General features: G+C 37.1%; 1 protein-coding gene across 4 annotated transcripts in view; it reads left to right on the top strand.

The window, feature by feature from the left end:
- CCDC146 (coiled-coil domain containing 146) overlaps window positions 1-13165 on the top strand; it is a 143160-nt gene that overhangs the window by 36788 nt on the left and 93207 nt on the right. The gene's annotated exons all lie outside the window — the stretch shown is intronic.

The following is a 13165-nucleotide window of genomic DNA, read 5'->3' as shown; positions in this document are numbered from 1 at the left end:
TGCTATTAACATGGTGTCCAACTATTTCTTTGGGATCCTACTTTCAATTCTTTTGAAGTAGAATTGCCAGATCATGAGTTCGTTTATTTAAAAAAAATTTTTTTTTACTGCCACGGTGCTCTCCATAAAGGCTGTAATAATTTATGTTCCCCTCAACAATGAATGCATCTTTACTCATCAGCGTGCGCTGTGTGACTTTTCAACCTTTGTCACTCTGATGAGAGAAAAGGTTATATCATCATAGTCTTTATTTACATTAATCTTAAAATGAAGTGAGTTTCTTTTCATATATTTAAGACTGCTTTAAAATATAGTGTATTGCAAGTTCCCTAGTGATCTAGTGGTTAGTATTCAGTGCATTCACTGCTGTGACCTGTGTTCAACCCCTGGTTGGGAAACAGAACCTACAATTTTGGGGCATGGCCAATACATAAATAAATAAGATGTATTAATAAAAAATGTGAGGTATAGGAAGGCCAAAAGGTCAGGAGACAATTGTCATTGAAACGATAGTTTACTACTCACCGTTTCTAAAAAAAAAGGAGGCATGCCATAACATGGGGGGGCCACATGGGGAAGCACCAGGTTGATCAGGAGGCAGAGGAGAGGGAGGAACAGTACGAAAAGCTTTTATTGTGGTTTCCCTACGAAGGAATGAGTGATTTGGGATAAGCAGCTTAGGATTGGCTAGTGTGAATAATTTCAGCAGACTCTGGGGCATAGGCAATGTCCTGAGTTGTCCGGCACCTGGCATTGGGTCATGATTAGGACAGTTGTACAGTGACCTGAGCCCAAGAGCCCAGTAAAGGAGATTGGTGAGGGTGTGGACTCTGGATTGTTGGTTTCCATTTGACAAGTCTTCTTCCTCCAAGGAGGAAGACTGCTGTCAATGTGGGGGAGGAGGACAATGAGGGAGGCAAGGTGACTCAGGCATATTATCAGGTTGTTTAGAACAAGGTGTATCTGGCATAGGCATGTAGGGCAGATGTTAAAGCATCAAATTTACGGAAGCTGGTTAATACAAAGACCTATTTGTACCTTGGTTTTTTTGTTTCTTTGGTAAATTTTGTTCACAGCTTTTTTTTTTCAATTTTTTTGTGTGTAGTTTTTTTCTTAGAGACTCATAGAAACTCTCTATACATAAAGAAAATAGGCCTTTGTGCATAATATGCATTGCATAGATCTTATTCTCTGATTTTGGATTTCTTTTTTTACTTAAGATGGTTATTCTCCACGTGAAAATTTATTTTATATGTGCTTAAATTTGTTGACTTTTTCTTTTACAACTTCAAGATTTTATGCCATACTTAAGAAGACCTTTGGTACTCTGTTATCATAAATTATTTCCTGTGTTTTCTCCTAGTATATTGATAGTTTGAGTCATCATATTTTAACCTTTATTCTATCTAGCATGTGTGCTGATATAAGGGGAAACAGAAAGGATATGACAGCTTAGAACCTCATGCCAAGTCCAGAACCTCTGGACTTATCTTCTGAGGCAAATGTTCTTTACATATTCCCAGCCCATGTACACCTAGCTGTGGGCAAATAGGTATACCTTGGTGGCATCAGAGATTAGAATTAAGTGGGTACAAGAATTACCAAATATTGAACCACAGATTAAGAAGACAGGAATTTTGCTGTCTACATCGAAGAATGGACAGGCTCAAACTATCTTAAATTTGAATGGTTTGGAAAGAAAATCTCTGATTGGTAGGGCACGGTGCTGGGGGAGGCAGGGAGTGGAAAAATGGTTCAGTAAAAAATGGGTCAGATTTCCCACTCTGCATGTACTGGTCATATACTTTCAATTCCTGAGCCTCACTTTACACCAATAGTACATTTCTAATCTTCAGAGGTACCTCAAACTGCCTACCATTGTGATTTTCACCCTCCTTTTAAACTGCTTTTATTACTTTTTTCCCAGTAAAAAAAAAATCTTACACGGAAGCACAATATGTAAGACAGAGTTGGATATGGTGGGTGTAGAGGCGAAGGATGCAGAGGTGAAGGTCCGCTGTCCTTTCCACTCGCATCTCCTGTCACCACCAGCACCAGGGCCCCCGTCCCTCAAGGCGCTGGGGAAAGCCCCCATCCTCTGCGTAGACAGCCTGTGAACTGCACTCAATCGAGCCGCCTCTCCCCCACCCTAATACCCATCTCAGCACAGCCAAAGGAAACACAGATCTGTCCCAGAAAGCCGCAGAAAGCAATGGGAGTACACTGAAGTTTCCTTCAGGGAGAGAGGAGGGATCCACCGCATGCCCTACGGCAAAACTTGCTAAAATTCCTCATAGCAGAAGCCTCTCCTCACCACATCTACCCCTATTGTTCCCTCTTTTAGAACGCCTCCAGGAACTTTTTTTCCCCATCTCCAGCTGGGTTTTCCTCTTCGTATCTACACCCATCTTTCCCTTGATATCTTTGGCCATTTCATTATTTTATAAAACAGTCTTCAGAGTTCCTTCCAGCTTTCCTCCCCACCCAGTGTCCCAACATCACCCCAGATCCAGACACAAAACCAGTCAATAGGGGGCAGGGGGAGACTGTAGATACTTAGATCGTGAATGTTTTCCTGCTTTACATAAAGATCAAACATTACTTCTGTGAACTTAGAGTCACATCCCTCTACAGTCTCATCCACCGTTTCTTTCTTCCTTTTTTATTTTGTTTTTTAAACTGTTCTCTGCTACATACCTTGAGCTCCAGTCAAATTAGATGTATCATTGTTTTCTTAACTAGCTCCTGGTTTTCCAGCCTGCTTTTGTTCATCCGCTACCCAGCCTCGGACTGCTCTCCTCCACATTTCAGTGCTTTAGAATTCTACCCATTTTCCCCCAGGACAGTTCAGATTCCACCTTCTTAAAGCATGGCGCTTCCTGACAAAGTGGGGACACTTCTGTTGCTGCAACCTCTCTGCATGTGCTTGCACCACAGGCCACTTATTTTTTCCCCTTTTTTTTCCTTTAAAAAAAAAAAAGCTAATCCATAGTAGCTTTAGGAACTTTGAAAACAGGAAGCCTGTTATTCTTCATTATATTCCTTGCTAACTCTTGGCCCACTGTCACACGTGTAGCCGTGCCATTTTCCCATCCACATACTAACCAGGTCCGACCCTGCTTAGCTTCCGAGATCAGATGAGATCAGGCTCGTTCAGGGTGGTATGGCCATAGACTCTCAAAGGAATAGATGTATATAGTAATTAGTAAAGCCCTCCACCAAGATAATCACACTACTGAATGGCTACTTTACAAGGCACACTAAAGAGAAGAAATTTCTTCTGAATTTCTGATTGCATTTTCCACATCAAGCCCACCAAAATTCTCAGATATTTAAATGTTTAAAGTTGGAAATATCATACCAAGTTAGAACTGTTGTGCATCTATTTTAGTTTTATTTTTGCTGACTGAGCCCCAAAAGGGATATGCAATAGGGAGGCAATGATTTTACAATATTTTTTGAAAACAGAACAAAATATTTTAAGTGAAATTGAAGGTGAAGTCCCAAGATTCAAGATAAAAGTAAAACCAGAACTATTCAAGGTGAACAGTGTTTCATGCATCATATATTCTCCTGGCATCCTCTCCTTCCTCGCTTCCTTTAGCATTCATGAAATATGTCTGCAGAACCTTTTAGGGTGACTGGGGACACAGTTCAAGAACCTTTCCTCTAGTGGTTCAGCCTGTTAAATACCAACCCCATAAATACCATATGTAAATACCATAACTCCCATAACCATCCAACTGACATAACTACCCATGATATACCCATGAGTCTCTTTAGATTTTTAATCACTGACTTGTTATAGGATAGAAATTTTCAAAGTCACCATCACCAGTACCACTCATCTAAATGATATGTGCATTTGAAAATAATTATATAACAAATAAAAATAAAAACTTCAGTGTTTACAAGAGAAATCTTTTGGCTCCCAAGAACTTACAAAGTGCTTTGTACTTAAATGGAATGTTTTCCTTAGTGAATCCTGCCACGTAACCATGGAAGTAAGAGTGTTTGGAGAGTACAGAAACTTGCTTGCCTTTTCTGTTGGAATTGTTATAAATTCTGACTTAGTTACAGAAAGTAAATAATTTTTAACTGCTAGGTTAAGTAAGGATATTAACACCCTTGAAAAAATATATATATTTTAAAATATCTCCTTTCAGCAGAATATTATGTAATTGTTTTCTGAGAAGATACAAAGAGAGTTATTTCACCTTAAGTTGAGATTTATCTGGAATCATTTTCCGTTTTGTAGGTTCACACAAAAAGTCAGACAGGGGTGATACTGAGGCTTACAATGTACATATTGGGTTGGCCAAAAAGTACGTTCAAGTTTTCATATACCATCTTACAGGAAAGACCCAAAATAACTTTTTGGCCAACCCAATATTTTACCATGGAATTATCACAGGTAATTTATCATAGAAAATTAGTCCATTTCATGAGAAAACACCAAGAAGTCCAGGAGAGCTGGAAATAGATAATGGCTCACACATGATACACAGCTTGTAGATAACAAAGATTGTTTTTTTTTCCCCTCCTTCAGGGAAGACTTTAGTGAGTGTAAAACATTACCTCCTTATTGTGGCATGAATCACAGCAAACAGAAATAACACTGGAAATGCTCCTAGGAAAGTGTCCAGCACATGGCTGGTTCTCGGCAAGTGAGAGTGCTTATTATTATGAGCATTTAGAAGCAAAATCTCTAAACAAAAAGCAAAACAGATTAATTAGATTGACTGAAAAATTATGATACTCATTACTGAATAAGAAATAAATGTAAGCAAACAGTTCTGAGTCCCTTCTTTGATAAAATTTCACAACTATGTAAACACAAAGTACTTGCCTCTTGTAGAAGATGAGAAACCCAATTTCCAGAGATATCAAGTGAGAAGGTTTTCAGATTCTACATGATTTCAAATTTGCTGAACTTTTGTATGAGGCCTTTTGTAATAGAGAAGCAATTCATCTTAATAGTGTCATCCTTCGGAGAAGGCAACAGCACCCCACTCCAGTACTCTTGCCTGGAAAATCCCATGGACGCAGGAGCCTGGTAGGCTGCCGTCTATGGGGTCGCACAGAGTCGGACACGACTGAAGCAACTTAGCAGCAGCAGCAATGTCATCCTTGCTTACTCAGAGAAAATCCTGAATGCTAGAAATTAAACTCAGATTTTGAGAGTTAAGAAAATTATTATTTGGAAAAAACCTTATTCAGAATACTTTAATAAGCACATAGGTTATTATTAATTATGAATGTACTGTGCTTAGCAGCTCAGTCGTGTCTGACTCTTTGCAACCCCATGGACTATAGCCAGGCTCCTCTGTCCATGGGGATTCTTCAGGCAAGAATACTGGAGTGGGCTGCCATTTCCTTCTCCAGGGGGTCTTCCTGACCCTCTATCTGCTGCTGGACCCAACCTAAGCAGAAACTTCCAGTCACATTCACTGATAACCATTCCATTGTAAGCCCTTTGAAAGCTATTAGAAATACAAGATTTAGGTTACATCTGACTTGGAAAACTATCAGAAAATATTTGTGAAAAAAAAAACACAAGTTTTAAGATCACTAACGTCTCAAAAAGGAGTAAAACTAAGTCTCCTCTTAACTAAAGGTTTATAATCATAGCAAACTAGTGCTCTAATGATTTAAAATGTCCATACATGATTCCTCAAACTTGGGCATTATACTGTCAACAAAGAATGTTTTTTAGTCTGTAGCCTAGGTCATATATCTTTTGCTACATATGCATGTGTACACACACACATATATACCATATCCTGCATGAATGACAACCCTCCACCCTCAGAAGGCGGCGTCTCCCAGATGACGCACTGTGGAAGATCTCAGTATGGTATTCCTCCTCCCTTCGCTGTGAAATGACTGCTTAAGTCAAAAGCAACGACTTGTAAAAATCCACAGTAAAAGAATGGCTTCTAAGACATCCAGTAAGCCAACAACAGTGTGGCTGATAGAAGCAAGAAAAAGCACATCCAAATCTCCAATAATCCAGAGAAAATATCTGTTCCACCAGGAATAAATCTCTGCCCTCTTCATAAGGAAGCTACCCTGGGACTTCACAAATGACACATTTACAGGGTGATCGAATGGGATGAACTGTGTTGGTTCCTCCTTATCTCCAGCTTCTTCACTGAAAAGTGAAAGAAGTCTTCACTTCACGTGCATCTGTTTATTATGTTACTTCATCTAGTCCCAAGGATTTGTTACCAGCTAGATTTTGGCAACCTGCGTATCTTCCCTGAACATCACACTAACATCCAAATGCCATCCACTTGAATGTGTTATAGATCTGAACTTAAGATATTCAAAACTGCTGATCCCCGTCCCCTCCCCCACCACCCCCACATACACTTTCCAGACAGGGTCCCCCGGCAGTCTTCCCCATCTCAGTTAACAGCAGCTCTCTACTTCAATTGCTCAGACTAAAATACTGTCGTTTTCTATGATACCTCTAAATCTTTCCACTGTCCACACCTTTACCCTATCACTCTCCAAGTTTATTGCAAACACCATCAAGCTGGTGTTTATGCTTCACTCTTCTCTCCTAACTGTACTCTTCCCTCAGCTACAAGAAAGAAAGTGAAAGTCACTCAGTCGTGTCTGACTCTTTTCGACCCCATGGACTACACAGTCCATGGAATTCTCCAGGCCAGGATACTGGAGTGGTAGCTGTTCCCTTCTCTAGGGGATCTTCCCAAAGGAGGGATCGAACCCAGGTCTCCCACATTGCAGGCAGATTCTTCACCAGCTGAGCCACCAGGGAAGCCCAGGAATACTGGAGTGGGTATCCTATCCCTTCTCCAGCAGATCTTCCTGACCCAGGAATTGAACCAGGGTCTCCAGCACTGCAGGTGGATTCTTTACCAGCTGAGCCACCAGGGAAGCCCAGCTATAAGAGTGACCCTTTTAAAACTGGATGACATCATCTGCCTCCTGGAATCAAAACCTTTATGGCTCTTAGCTACTCAAAAGGCAAAATCCTTATGACTCACATGAGTTGGCAGCCCCCGCCCGCATTTCTTATTTAAGCCCAATTCCCCAAACTCTCTCTGATCTCATCTCCTAAGCCCCCTCCTCCGCAGACTGCCTGTTTTTCCAGGCTCCTTGCTGACTCTAAAATACACCAAGCGCTTTTCTACCTGATGTTCTGTTTGCTTGGAACATACTTCTCCCAGTTGTCTGTCTGGCTTGTTCTCCCTTATTTTTTATGTCTCTGATCAAATGTCACTTCCTCAAGGAGGTCTCCTCAGACCTCCCTATATAAAACAACACCGTCCCTCTGAAACTCATCTCTCTTGCCCTGCTTAATTTTTCATGGCACTTGTCATATATTGTTTATTCATCTCCTCTGATTAAATATAAACTCCCCAAGTATACTGTTAGTCACTCAGTTGCGTCCGATTCTTTGTGACCCCACAGGCTGGAGCCCACTGGACTCCTCTGTCCATGGAATTCTCCAGGCAAGAATACTGGAGTGGGTTGCCATTCCCTCTTCCAGGGGATCTTCCCAAACCAGGGATCAAACCCAGGTCTTTTGCATTGCAGGCAGATTCTTTACTGTCTGAGCCACAGGAATTTTGTCTGTTTTAGTCACTGATATATCTTTGTCTTCCATGAAGACTGTCTAGCACATGGTAGACACTCAATAAATACTTTAAAAATGAATTACAAAAATCCACTTCAACATTTCTCTCTTCATAAGTTTTTTATTTCCAAGACATTTTTGACTTATCAACGTCAGTTAGTATTAGCTGCTATTGAATCAAGGTTTGTTTTAACTAATCAAACAATTAGAACCAAATACATCTGCTCAAACTAGCCTACTGAATACAGAGTTTCTGGTAAATATACCTCTGTCAATGACCTCAGTCACATATGAAATTCTGGTACTTTTTTCTTTCTTTCTTGGTCAAACAACCTCAAAATCAATCTTTATGTGTGTTCCCCAAATTTCTGCTGATATAAATTAGCCAAGTTGTATAAAAGCTTCTCTGGCAACTTGACTTTATAATTCTCAGGAGGGCATGTCTTACCTTGGTTATAGATCTGGAGATGCTGAGGAGTGAGATGGAACAGCCTAAAGGAGGATTAACATCACTCCTTCAGAATCTGTGTTTTTGCTTTTATCAGCTATATACCCAGGAGTAGAATTGCTGGGTCATATAGTAGGTCTATTTGGCTGCATCAATTTATATTCCCACCAATAGTACATAAGATTTCCCTTTTCTCCACATCCTTGCCAACACTCATTATTTGTGTGTGTCTTTATTAATGGTTGTCATTCTGACAGGTATGAGGTGATATCTCATTGTGGTTTTGATTTGTATTTTCCTGATGATTAGCAAAATTGAGCATCTTTTCATGTGCCTGTTGGCCATCTGTATTTCCTCTTTGGAAAATGTCTATTCATTTTCTGCCCATTTTTCAACTGGGCTGGTAGTGGGGTTTGTTTTTTTTATTGAGTTGTATAAACTGTTTATATATGTTGGATATTAAGCCCTATTTGGTCATATCATTTGCAAATATTTTCTCTCATTCAGTAGGTTGTCTTTTCATCTTGGTGATGGTTTCCTTTGCTGTGTAAAAGTTAAGTTTAATTAGGTCCCACTTGTTTATTTTTGCTTTTATTTTCATTACTTTAGGAAACACATTCAAAAAATATTGCTGCAACTTTTGTCAAAGAGTATCCTGCCTATGTTTTCCTCTACAAGTGTATAGTCTTACATTTAGGTCTTTAATACATTTTGAGTTTAATTTTGTATATAGTGTTAGAGAATGTTCTAATTTCATTCATTTACATGTAGCTGTCAAGATAAATGAACCCCAATGTTTATAGCAACATTATTTACAATTGCCAAGATATGGAAGAAACCTAAGTATCCATCAATAGATGAACGGATAAAGAAATGTGTGGTATAGAAATACAATAGAATACTGTTCAGCCATTAAAATGAAAATTTGCCATTTTCAGAAACATGGACTTGGAAGGTATTATGCCAAGTGAAAAGTGTCAGACAGAGAAAGACAAATACTTCATGATATCACCTATATGAGGGATTTAGAAAATACAACAAACTGGTGAATATAGCAAAAAGCAGACTCACAGACATAGAGAACACACCCGTCATTACCACTGGGGAAGGAAAAGGGGCAATATAGGGGTGGAAGACTGAAAGGTAAAAACTATTGGGTATAAGATAGGCTGAAGGATGTATTGTACAACACAGGGAATATGGCCAATATTCTGTAATGACTGTAAGGGGAAAGTAACATCTAACAATTATATAAAAATTTTTTGAAAGGTTATTCCCTCAGGAAAGAAAGCAACAGTGCCTTTAGCAAGAAAAACCTTATTAAATGTGGGGGCGGAACTGCTTCAAGGAGCAATGGAGGCTCAGTCACATTTAGGAATTCAGGGGACTCTGAGTTCCCCAAGCACACCCCATTTCCCTCCCTCACTTCTATTCTTACTTTCTACTCGTCCCAATCAATAAACAGAAGAAACCTGGCAAAGCTATCATTCAGTAAACATTACCATTTGGCAATGTGCAGAATGAAATTCAAGTCTGGATTTAGCCATCTCTGCTTGTTACCTCTGGAGAGAGGGAGGGGATTGGAACTGAAGGTGGTTTGCAAAGGAGTCTTTAGTCTAAGTGATGACTGTTTAAGAAATTAAAGCATTCATGCATTTTTTATGATTAAAATTAATTTCAAAATTGCAATACAAGTATGTAAAATGCTTTTTTTTCTTTAGGAACTCAGCCAGGTAGAACAATCATTGGCCTAGTAAAACTATCTTTCTCTGCATGATAATATACCCAGAAGCATGTTCCCAGAACCCCTTCTAAAAGTTTGCCATTGTTTTAAGTACCCAACCCTACAGTATATCTGATCCTGTCTTGCTATGTCCTCCCCTGAAGGCAATCACTGCTAACCTGTATTCAGAGTCTCCTAAATGCTCAGATTTGATGCCACCCCTCCTTCCCCATCTATAACTCTGGCTTCTTTCGACTATAGCTCTGCATCTGTTGCAACATATTCATGAGCCACTTTGAGTAATAACACTCCTGTCTCAAGTTTCCTTTACATCTTAGTCAAACAGATGGATTTCAGAGTAGAATGTAGACGATTATTGAATAATGTAATGGATAATAAGGAATGTACAGGATGGTATAAAACCAATAGGAAGAGGCACCAACCCCCGCCCTCCCCTTGATGTCATCAGAGAAGATTGCCCAGAAAAGATAATTATTTAGAAAGATGATAATGATGATAATACAGATGTATATTCTAGGTGCTTTATATACACTATCTCATTTAATCCTCTCAATAACTCTATCAGATTCTACTGTAACTCTTATTTTATAATTGAAGGAACAAGAAAAAATTAGATTAGGTGATTTTGCTTGTGCTCACAGAGCTTGCAAATAATGGAGTTGAAATTCAAACTTAATTCTGGCTTCTGAGTCCCTGCTCTTAATCATGGATAATAAAACAAAACTCAGCGGGGGTTAAGGATGGCATTCTACCTAGACCAAGGGAACAACAACACAAAGTAATGAAAATATGAGAGAACAAGGTTTATTCTAGAACAAGGCATTCAGTATTGCAGGAGTGTGAATAGTGGCAGAAAGGAGAGGCAGAATTCAGTTAATGAAGAAGCTTATTTGCTGAATTTTATTGTTTAAAAAAAGGAGTTGTTAAAAGGTTTTAAGCGGGAAAATAACATGATCTGAATTTATATATATATATATATATATATATATATATATATATATATATTGCTGCACTGGTCAGCATGCTGGATCTTAATTCCCCAACCAGAGATCAAACCTGTGCCCCCTGCATTGGGAGCATGCATCTTAACCACTGGACCACCAGGGATTGTACTTTTGAATCATTCCTCTGGCAGTGATATGGAGGACAGGTTGTAATAGATTCAAACTGAGGGCACAGATCACACTTAGGAGCATTATCCTAAGAGGATGTTGAGGGCTAACCCAGAGCAGCAACATGAATGATGGAAAAAAAGGAGATGGGGTTAAATGCCACAAAAATGAAACCAAAACTTCCATATTTCAAATGTGTCAACAGTACTCAAGGAAAATAAGATAATGGTGTTCCTGTATTTGCCCCTGTCTTCCCGTTAATGAAATAGTTCTCATTAAAGTCGTCAGTGAGTCAAAGGTATTGTCTAATTAGGTAAACATTATGCAACTTTTCAACTAAGAGTAAATATATAGAAATTTTACAAACAATAGTACTTAATGTTTCCAAATTGAAGAAATAAATAGATGTGATGATTAAATCTTTTATTTTACAATGTTTTTAAGAGACATAAAACATGAACCTATTTTTATGTTTTATATAAACATAAAAACATTTCCTTTTATACATAAAGGAAAATAAGAATTCTAAACAAAGGCTTATCATGACACTATTATTCATCACTTTTTACCTTTAAACCTTCTACCCTTTCCTTGGGTAGACATTCAAAAATAAGGAGCAGCAAATTTGTTACTCAGATTTCTTTTGTCTTGTATATTTAAGCTCTTTATTTATTGGATAAATGTGTCATCATTTCATTTGGAGCATTACTACTTATCAGAAAAATTTGATTTTTTTTTTCTCAGTGATTAGTGAACCAATTCCATTTGGAATTTCTAAAGACCTAATCTTAGTCAATATTTTCAAAGTATGATAAAGCTCAGAAATAATTTGTTACCTCAGATAACAAATATTAGTCATTAAAATGGAACCAAGACAAGACTCTAAAATATTTGTTAGTAGTCAATCCATATTTGTGAACATTAGCTCATTATATTAGTGAATAGTTTTGCTAGGGCAAAAAACTCTCTCAAATAGAATCTATTCCCATCAATATGCTAAAGATTATAAAAATCTAAAATATATTTTATAAGTGACATGAACTGACTTCAAAAAGGAATTTCTATGTTATTGAATTTGTTATTAGAAAGGTACCATAAATATATAATAGAAAATAAAATTTTGATTATTTGAATAAGGTAGAAAGATAGGTTTTGGAGTATTTATGTAGATTAATGAATTATTTGCCAAATTCTCCTGAAATGATACCTGCATCCTATTAAAATCAATGGATAGTTGCTATGTAAGCTATTTTTTTTTAGAACTGTATTTTTTAAGGAATCTATTTTTCATCTCAGAAATTTGCCTAAATTTATACACATGTTAGTAGTTACATATAGCAAGTAAAAATGCCTTTATCTGAAATATTATATTGTATAATATCAAAATCTTAGCCTTTTTGTAAAAAACAGAAAAGAGAGAGAAGTAAAGAATAAATTAGTTACAACATTTACACTTACTATCCAATTGAGAGATATGAAGTCATTGAAATCTACAATGATATCTTACATTTTGGTAATCACTTAATTCTACTTGCATTTTCCTTGTTTTGGCATTTTAATAATTATTAATAATAACATAATCTTTCATTATGTTTGCCTGAACTTTGTACATTATATATTTTTAAAAGAATGTCTTGCTTTTTGATTTAAATTATCTATAAAAAGGCAATACTTGAAAAATTAACTTCTTACCTAATGATACTATTCTCAATTATTTTCAAATAATGGGTAAAGCTGCATTTTTGTGAATTTATTTTGAAAACTTGGCTACCTTAGTAGACAAAGATACTAGAAATTAAAGATTGACTGTATAACTACGACTCACATACAGTATTGTATATTCTTTCAAATGTTATTCTAGAGCATTTTTAAAACATGCTGTAGAATACTGCTATTCTCTCTGAAATGATTCCTTTTTATAATGGAGAAATTTAACAAATTATTTTTATAATCCTTTAAATATGCATTTTAGAATTAATGAATTATAAGCGTTCTAGCTACTTTTGTTAAAAAAAAAAACAACTGTGTTTGAATCTTCTAATAGCAAAGTAAGCAGAACACCAGTTAGGGTTGAAATATATATTTGAACTACTCTTCTATGTATTTAAAATTCAAGTTTTTTATAAATATGAAGATTTACCTATTTATCATATAAACTTAGCTTTGTGTAAAGTGAATCACTTAATAATATTAATGCTTTGGATCTAAAATTGGCTTTCAGAATGTTATAGCCTCTAAATAAGTGCTTCATT

Source organism: Ovis canadensis, chromosome 4, assembly GCF_042477335.2.
Source record: "Ovis canadensis isolate MfBH-ARS-UI-01 breed Bighorn chromosome 4, ARS-UI_OviCan_v2, whole genome shotgun sequence".
NCBI lineage: Eukaryota > Metazoa > Chordata > Mammalia > Artiodactyla > Bovidae > Ovis > Ovis canadensis.
Note: the sequence above shows the minus strand (reverse complement) of the source record. Positions and strands in the feature narration are given on the sequence as shown.